The sequence below is a fragment of the Prinia subflava genome (assembly GCF_021018805.1).
Source record: "Prinia subflava isolate CZ2003 ecotype Zambia chromosome W unlocalized genomic scaffold, Cam_Psub_1.2 scaffold_32_NEW, whole genome shotgun sequence".
Taxonomy (NCBI): Eukaryota; Metazoa; Chordata; class Aves; order Passeriformes; family Cisticolidae; genus Prinia; species Prinia subflava.
Window position 1 is genome coordinate 2,487,220 of NW_026960609.1, and position 9,674 is coordinate 2,496,893.

General features: G+C 41.5%; 1 non-coding gene across 1 annotated transcript; it reads right to left on the minus strand.

Moving 5' to 3' along the window:
* Nucleotides 1-8,834: 8,834 nt before the first annotated feature.
* Nucleotides 8,835-8,907, minus strand: TRNAE-CUC (transfer RNA glutamic acid (anticodon CUC)). The gene has a single exon. It is a non-coding gene; the product is annotated as a tRNA-Glu (tRNA).
* Nucleotides 8,908-9,674: the final 767 nt, after the last annotated feature.

Sequence of the window (9,674 nt, forward strand, 5' to 3'; positions counted from 1 at the left end):
AGAAGTTCTCAGAACCAATCAATTTGGTAACCGACTCTGCCTATGTGGTGGGAGTAGTGTCCAGAGCGGAGCAGGCTGTGCTCAAAGAAATAGAGAATGAACATCTCTTCAGGTTGCTTTCAAAGCCAATTTATTTGGTTTCTCATCGAGAGCACCCGTTTTACGTGATGCATGTGAGGTCACACACTGATTTGCCAGGTGAGATTGCAGAGGGGAATAGTCAGGCAGACTCCCTTGCTGCACCAGTTGAAAAGGCACATCTCCCTGATGTCTTCCAACAGGCAAAACTGAGTCACCAACACTACCATCAAAGTGTGCTGGCTCTGATCCAAGAATTCCAGCTAACACAGAGTCAGGCTCGAGCCATCGTGGGTACCTGTCCCAACTGCCATCTCCAGGCCATGCCATCTATGGGCATGGGGGTTTACCCCAGGGGCCTGGGCAGCTGTGAAGTGTGGCAGACAGACATCACACACATTCCTAGTTTTGGTCGCCTCAAATATGTTCATGTGAGCATTGACACATATTTAGGGTGCAGTGTATGCCTCTGCCCATTCAGGAGAAAGGTCTGTACATGCCAAGCAGCACCTGGTGCAAGCTTTTGCAGTGTTGGGGATTCCAAAAACAATCAAAACTGATAACGGCCCAGCGTATGTGTCCAAGGATTTCCTAGAATTTGTCTAGCAGTGGGGAGTGGAACATAAAACTGGCATCCCCCACTCCCCCACAGGTCAAGCTGTGATTGAGCGTGCACACCAGATACTCAAGCAGGTTTTGGCTAGGCAGAACACCTCGGCTGCGTGGATGTCTCCACAGCAGAAGCTCTGCAAAGCCATGTTCACCATCAATTTTCTGAACTGTTCATTTGAAAACATGAGTCCACCTGTGGTATGTCATTTTAACAGTGGCAATCAGTTCAAGTTGTCTCAGCATCCACCGGTTTTGATTAGGGATCCATAAACTTGGGAAACCAGAGGTTCCTATGAGCTTGTGACCTGGGGTCATGGCTATGCATGTGTGGCTACTTCCTCAGGCCCTCCGTGGATTCCCCAGAAATGGGTGAAACCTTTTGTTCCCAAAAATCCAGCTCCAGCAGAAGGGGATGAGAAGCAAGTAGCCAATGCTTAGAAGAGAAGACTCCGCCGGATTAAAGAGAAAGAATCTTCCTAGGTGTGGATTCCTTCTGGCAGAAACAAGAACCTTTTAACATGTTTTGAAAATGTTTTTTTTTTCCCTCCTAGAGAAAACCTACCTCCCACTCAACCCTGTGATGAACCCCATCCAAGTTGTCATCCTGCTAATGCTGAACAGTCTGGCATCTGCATGGATTGTCCCTCAGCCACGTCAGAACGTCTGGGTAACCCTGGCACAGACACTTCAGCAGGAAAACATATGTTTGTCCACTGCAGCAGCTAAGAACCCTATGTCCACCTGTCTGGTAGGAATTCCATCACAGGCTGGAGAATTTCCAGCAGGTTTGAACATATATAGGTCCAAAGAAATCCCAGAGTCGCACATCCCCCAACCACACAAAGATCATCAGAAGCAAGCTGTGGTGGTCATGAACCCCTTAGAGGAATGGGTGCAGAGTTTGCCCAAGGTAGCTCAGGAAACCCAAGAGTTAGAACTAGTGGGTTCCTCCCCTGCAACATACTGCATACATTTTTCTGTGATCCCAAAACCTTCTAGCTCTGACGAGTACCACCTCATAAGACAATTCCGGGGAGAGTTTACTGCAAAAAGGTGGTGTCATAATATAAGCCACATTGCAGCAGACAACCCATCTCACTCTAGCCCCAGAAGCCTCCCTAAGGGATTGTTCTTTATTTGTGGGGAATCAGGCATGGGCAGGAATTCCATCCTGGCTTTTAGGAGGGCCATGTACCATAGGGCAATTGTTCGTATTGACACCCAACCAAACTTTAATTGGTGAACGGACTCACAAAATCAAATCAGCAAACAAAATTCAAGAGAGGAGTGCTGACAATCTGGACCCAAATTGTAATTCAGAAATTTTTCATTGGGCAAAGTCAAAAAGGGTTGCTGTATCCCTGTTCCTTCCGTGGGTAGCAGCAGCCAAAGCTCTAGGTGAATTGGGCCATCTAGAGTGCTGGGTGGTCAAACAGGCAAACTTAACATCCATCGCCATCAGCTCTCTCCTAGAAGACTAGGAAATTACCAGACAGGCCACCATCCAGAACCACACCGCTATTGATTTTCTTTTGTTACTGCATGGACATGAATGCCAGGAATTTGAAGGACTCTTGCATGAATCTGTCCTCAGAAGCTCCAAACATCCATGCTGCCCTCTGAAGCATAAACAACATGATCGGACAAGTGAAGCAAGAATTTGAGGATTGTATCAAAGAACTGTTCAAGGGCTGGGGATTCACAGGGTGGTGGACTTCTGTAGTTAAAACAATTTTGTTACTTCTTGTTATTCTTTTCCTTGTAACCATAGCATTCGGGATCCTACGCTGTTTGATTTTCAAGGCTATTAACAGCCTCATACCTTCTACCTCAAAAGTCAACCACATAGAGTTGGCAAACCTAAAGCGGTCTGATTTCCCTACCAATCATAAGTGGTGGGAAAACCCACACTCTGTGTCAAAATGAACTTGATGGTTTTTCTTGTTACCCTTTTAAACAAAAAAAAGAGGAGATGTTACATTCCCCTGTGGGAATGGTTTTTCCCCCCTCAGGGACTCCTAAAGCTTGTAACCATGTAGTTTGACCCTTCCTCCCCTTTCTGACCCTATTGGCTGTGTCCCAAACTGCTCCTCCCTGGCAGGAGCAAAGAAAAGACCCTCTTCCTCTGTGAACTCCCTCTTTCCCTCTGGACACCACCTGGAATAAACATCTTGATTTTGCAGCTGAGGGTCACAACATCTTTTGGGTCATTTTTCCTGTCTATGAAATATTTCTCCAAAGCCTGAGAAGGCCTGAGCTAGCTTGGAACTTCGGAGGGGTTAAAAAGGAGGATTTATTTTCACCCTGCAATTTATATTGAAAATGAAAAAATTCTCCAACTAGTTAAGAATGAAAATCCATAAGCTTCTCCCCACCCCTCCTCTTCCTTTACTACTTTGGTGTAAATCCTGTGAAATAATTTAAGAGCATTAGCTTTTCGTTTTTAGAAATGGTGAGGCTGGAACAGATTGTCCAGAGGAGTTGTGAAGTCTCCAGGATATCCAAGAACTGTGTGAATGCAATCCTGTGCAATGTGCTCTGGGATGATCCTGCTTGAGCAGGGAGGTTGGACCAGGTGACCCAACTTCACCCACCCACTGAGGTCCCTTCCAACCTCACCCATTGTGTGATTCTGTATTTTCACACACTTTTGGAATATGTGAAAATTGTCATCAAATGACTCCTGACTCCTCTTGGAATTATTCAAGATTTGATAAATACACGTGAAAAATTAATTCAGAATAAATCTCCTGTGCTGTTGTTTTGCTTGTTTAAAATTGAAAAAATGAGATATTGGAGTGGGTTTTGCTGCAGATCCACAGATTTATGCTAAGACTTGAGCTTACAGTGCAGCCCATTAATCAGAGCAATATCTTTTCATAGTCCTTTTCTCAAAAACTTGCTTGGCAGAATTTTGGAGCCTTTAGGCTTGCGTGCGGGGGGGAAGACTTGATCTGCAGGCAACTGCTTTAGTTTCTCTATACTCTTTCTTATGTAAAAAATACTTTATTATAAAATTTTCTTTTTATATTTGTGATAGATATAGTGGGTTAATTCATGTTTTTATGGATTATAATATATTAAAATCATGATCTGGTAAATGTAATATAGAGTATAACCTAAATTCCAGCCAGCCACAGAATTGAGGAATTCCAAGGCAGGCACCACCCAGAAACCACCATTTAGGAGGACACTATGAGATGTTGGGAACTGGAGATGATGAGATTGGCATCAGAAAGGAAGGCACATTAAGATAAGGAATCAGTTCTCCTCCCGTGGGCAGCAGAGCCATCAGAGCTTCATCATTGCACCGATCTCTGGAGGAGAACCCTTTTCCATTCAAAAATTTTGGCTTTCATTCACCCACCGGAGGACTAAAATTTACACTTCTCCCTCCCATAGGAGACCCTATTCCACAGACCAACGACGGCGATGCATTCGAATAACTATTCCAGGGAAACAAAGAGACTGTGGGGAAATCTTATGCCAGGGGCAAAATAAAGTGTATAAAACCTGGACCCCAAACGGGGCCAATTCGTGAACTTTTGGGGGACTGCAGTGAGATAGAGGCTGCTGTCCGGTTCACCCTTTGACGATCCCCGGGTTATCGTCACTGTAACTCCACTTGTTGGTTTTACTGAAATCCTGTAATTTGATTTTTAATAAACCAAATCATATTTTTGATTGGAATATTGTATTGGCATTTATAACATATTTATATTTTTAGAGATTGTAGTTAGAAAAACTTTTAAAAAATCAATACTTCACTACATTCACCTGTATTTTCTCTTTTGACTGAGTTTTTCATGTCTCCAGCAAAATGTGTTTTAGGCGTAAAACTTCTTGTCATTGTACATTCTTAGTTTTTCTACTTTCAACTAGTGTGACTATAAAGAATTTTAAGGTAAATTGGACAGATACTACCAGCTTACAGTGAGAAATGATAGAACACCAAGAATTGTTTGTGAATGCTGAGCACTAGAAATAACATACAGGGTTTCATTAAACAAGTAACAGGTATTACTGGTACAAAGGACAGAAATGTTGATAATTTTGAGAAAAACCTGCAAATAACTTTTCACATGCATAAAATTAATTTTCTTAAAATTCGATTAACTTTATCTATGCTACTTGTGAATTTTGAAAACCTGTGTATGTAGATGCAAGACTGAGGAAAGATCACTCTTTCTGGCATACAAACCTTGCAACTGAAGGCTAATATAACTAGGATTGTTATATTGTCTTACAGAAAATCCTGGAAGTACTTGTTTTAATATGGTATAAACTTGCAAAAGCTGTCTGATGAGATCTCTTGAAATGACAAGGATGTCTTTCAAATAGACACTGTGAACCATTGAAGCGGGGCCCAATTTTCGGGACACGCCTGCCAGGTGGTGTCTGAAACCCCAGGCAGGATAAATGGTGGCAACTGGGCTGCGGCAGCCTCCTGGTGAGCTCTGCTGGTCCCAGTTATCAACAGGTCAATGCAGAGACAGACAACAGCGAGACGGGACTTGGGTGCAAGCTGAGATGTTTATTCAGCAGATGTTGGAGCCCCAAGACCCCGGGCAGAGGCCTTCGGGGGGATTTTATGCTTTCACAGAAAGCAGAGGGTCACTAATGGGTTATAAGTAAGGGAGTAAAATAGGGTGGAATGACATGGATATGGGGCCAATAAGATGGACAGGGAGAGGGAAAAAAGGTCATGTGGGCCTATGGGGCATCAAGGATTAGGGGATTTCCAAGGTGGGGATTAGGTAGAGGTTGGCTCACAGAGGGATATTGATAGGGCAAACTCTGGAAAGTGGGATAGGATTAGGGAGGATTGACAACTGGGAGGTGGAGTTCCAGAGCTTAACAAACCACCGGGTGAAACTATAACCGGGGATAGAGACAGGGGTGTGCCTGGATTATACCCAATATAACAAGCACAATACAGAAATAAATCATAACCTAAAAATGCACTGCAACAAACCATGGTTTCTTATTTAGAATACTCTCAGGTGATAATGAAGGATTTACTATCTTGTCTCACTAAAAAAAAATGGAAGGATTGAACAGTGATGCAGATGGGGGAACAGCACTGGTGGAAGGTAACTGTTCTCTTGGCATTGATCAGATGTGTGCCATGCTAAAGACTTTAAGGGATTTAAGTGTAAAATTTTACTTTCTTGGCTCTTTTATGCTGCATTCTTTAACTCCTAGTAAAGTTGTTCGGTCTTCCTTGGGTGTGTAAATCTGCCTGTGACGTGAGAGGAAAACAAGGAATGATGTAAAGGGATACACAGAGATGAGATAGCCTAGAACTCCTTCTACTAAGGAAGAAGCAAATCAGAAAAGTAGATAGATTCGGGAGAGAGGGGAAAACTGGTCTTTGTAGGCAGGAACTGATAGAAAATGAGGTGTCTTTTACTGCACGTTTGCAGAGAATGTGGTTTCTTTTTCCCTATCTTTCTTTTAAGTTCAATAGAGAATTGATGAATAAATATTGCCTCATGTTTTCAAATTACACAAAATATCTGAGTACAATATTCTTTCCAGGTTTCTGTTATTTGCTAAGGCATACAAATTTATTATTAAAAAAAAAAAAAAGGAAAAGACATGTTAAATGAGAATTAAAACCAAGAGTACATCCCCATAATTGAAGCTGATGAACAGCGTGTTGTAATTATCTCAGAGATCTCAGTTCTTCACAATATGGAAAGCACAATTGACCAGGTAAAAACCAGCTTTTTGTCCTTAGCTGGAATGAGACCCACAGTTCCAATGAGTGTGTGGGGAAATAGTAATGGGAACACTTAGCTGAACTCAACCATGTGCTCTGGGATTGCAAGACAGAACTGGAAACCTCATTCTTGGAACCAAACTTAACCCTGAGATTTGGGACTGGATTTGCTGGTGCCCAGGAAAGACTGCATGCTAAAGTAGGCTTTTTGTATTCTGAAGGCATTCATAGCACTTTGCTGCAGATCCACAGATTTATGCTAAGACTTGAGCTTACAGCACAGCCCATTAATCAGAGCAGTATAGCCCTTCTTTTCTCAAAACTTTAATTTGATGTCAACAAGTCTGCAAGCTCTTAGTCAAATTTGGTTAAAAGTGACTAATAGGTTAAAAATTATCAAGAAAGGATGAATTGACTGCTGAACCTGAAAGCATATCCATTTTTTCCTGTAAAGACCAGGCTGCAAATTGCAGTGATTTTAATCATCAGTTCATTCTAATTTAGACTCACAAATGTTTAAATGTACAGCTGTAACTGTCTATTTGTCATAGTGTCCTGTCTGGAAAAGACAAGGATTTCCCAAATTATCTTATTGAGGTTTTTATGTCTTAAAAATTTTGGATTTGCTTTTTTTCTTTAAACTGGGCTTGAATTAGGATTTCCAGAGGTTACAGTGTTTAGTTTTTCTTTAATGTCTGTATAATGAGTTTTAGGTGCTAGTTTTTTTTGGTTTTGTTGTTTTTTGGGTTTTTTTTAATAAGGTCAATATAAATTCCCCCCCCTTTTTTTTTTTTTTTTTTGATGAATAATATTCTAGAAGTATCTTAATAAGTAAAAACAAAAGGAGGCAGTGCAGTTTACAGGATTTCCATGATTTTAGAATGTGATTTCTGCCAGCTATAACTTTGCATGGTAACTTTGTTTCAATATGAACTGCTTCTGTCCCCCGGTTCCCCTACTCCTGAAGGTTTCTCAAGGGGAAAAAAAATTAAATATATATATATATGCATATATATATACACACACAGATATATAAGAAACTGTATCTTTTAGATAAAGCAGATGAAAAATAGAGTAGTACAGTTGGGGAGGTAAAACAGTCTTGCTGAAAGTGCTGGGAAAAAAGAACTCTTAAGCTATGGACAGACTTGCAAATTTTGTTTTGCTTATATTTAAAGTGAAAGGATAATAAAATCAGGCAAACAAGCTAAAGAACACTCTACAGTGACTGCTGTCCATTCATTTTCTTTGTCTAGCTCTCTGTGCTAACAAACCTGAAAAGCAGATGTATTTAAAAAGAGCAGACAAGAGATACTTTCTCTAATACATCTACAATACAAAAACCCACCTTCTTTAAAAAGTAAAAAGATTTTGAATTTTGAAAGAATGCATTATGCATGTACATTAGCATATTTTGCAGTTTTAAAAATATATATACTATAACTATGTGAAGGGTTGAGAGAACAAAGACATTCAACCTGGCCATGCTAGAGAATTTCCATGTAGAGTGTGGCATAAATGTTTATTTATATATCTATCTATCTATATAAAATCTAAATAAAACTTCAATAGATAACTAATGCTGGTATTTTATGAGGTATAATTGATTCCTTGGCATTACAAGAAAGTAATCATCATGCAATGAGAAAGTTATGTACATCTTTGTGAGGACTTAAATCAGTCTGTAAAATAGTTTGTTGATCCTAATGTATTTGTAGCCAACTTTTGTATTGCTAAATATGTGCTTAATGCAAAGTACTATCACCTTGGAACTAATGAAATGGCTTACAAGTTAAGAAGCATGTGTAGGCTGTTTCCCTACTAAGAAATAGGCAAGAAAGCAAGGGAGTTATACCATCTCAGAAAAAGGAGGAATTGAACTAAAACTGTGAAGCATTCACCTGCATACATTAAAAAATGTGATACCATCCCATTTTGTGGTGAAAATTTCATATAATTGGATTCTTTTTTCAATTGTTGTTGCAGTGCACTAAGTAGTTCATTTTTTATATTGCACTGGGTGGTTTGTTGTATTTGCACACAAAAGTAATTTTGTTATATTTTGCACATGGTATACTCCACACCCCCTCTGGGTTTTGGTATTCTCTATTCAATTCCTCCCTACGCCCCCTCCCCCTCCCTGGGTCGTTTTGCATTGGTTGTAGTTCCTCCCCCTCTCCCCGCCCCCTTTTCCCTGGGCATAAAACCGGCCCCTGGCACATTACTCTCCCCCTTTCTTTTTACTCTCCCTCTTTCTTTGCTGCTCATGAGGTGAGTTCTACAATAAAGACTGGGACCGTGGTCCTGAGGAGGAAGAGCGCCTCTGTCTTTTGCCTTCAGTCCATTATCGGGGTAACACACTGGGGTCTGGAGCTAGCCAGGATTTGATCCCAGGACCCTGGTACCTTCGATAAGGTGTCGCCCAATGTGGGGCTCGAACCCACGACCCTGAGATTGAGAGTCTCATGCTCTACTGACTGAGCTAGCCAGGCCCCAAGAGAGGGAGTGAGTACTCTCTGCCAGAGACCCCAAAGTGAACCCCAAGTGTGTGGGGGGGACAGAGCACAGAACTCCGGCTGTAGGGAAGGGTGGCCCCATGTGGATGGGGGGGGGTTTTGGCGGGGGGGATAGCAGCGGGTCCCAGGCATGGCGGAAGGGGCACGGGCAAACGTGGGCAAGTGTTTTTGCTGGCACAGGCAGCACGGACCTGTGGTTTTTGCATTTTCCCCGGCTCCAGCAGCCATGTGCTGTAGCAGTGTTTGTAAAACCCTCAGGCTTCCTCACACGTGAGTTTCTTCCTCTTACCTCAGAGTTGAGGGGAGGAGAAACTGTGAACCCTTTCCTAAGTCTGGTTGTTGTACTTTCGGTTTTGGTTTGTATTTGCTGCAAATGGAGGGAGATTGAAACTGTGCAGATTTGATTTTAACATCAAAAATGGGTTCTAAGCTCTCTGCACAGGAAAGAGACCTTTATTCCCAAACCCTAGATACCTTAAATGGTGGGAACACTAAAATCTCTAAGGGGAAATTAAAGCAGTTCACTTGGTGGTTGTCTTTACATCTGCCTCAGTTTACCCTGCAGAATGTAAATTCTGTCTCTGCCTGGGACAAAGTTGGAGGACTGTTAACATCTAGAGTAGAACAAAGAGACAAAATAGCATCTAAGTTTATGCCGGTTGTGAAAAATGTAGTATGTTAATTCATGTTCTTATAGTTAATGAAATATTGAAAACTATAAAACTGTATATATGTGTGTGTTG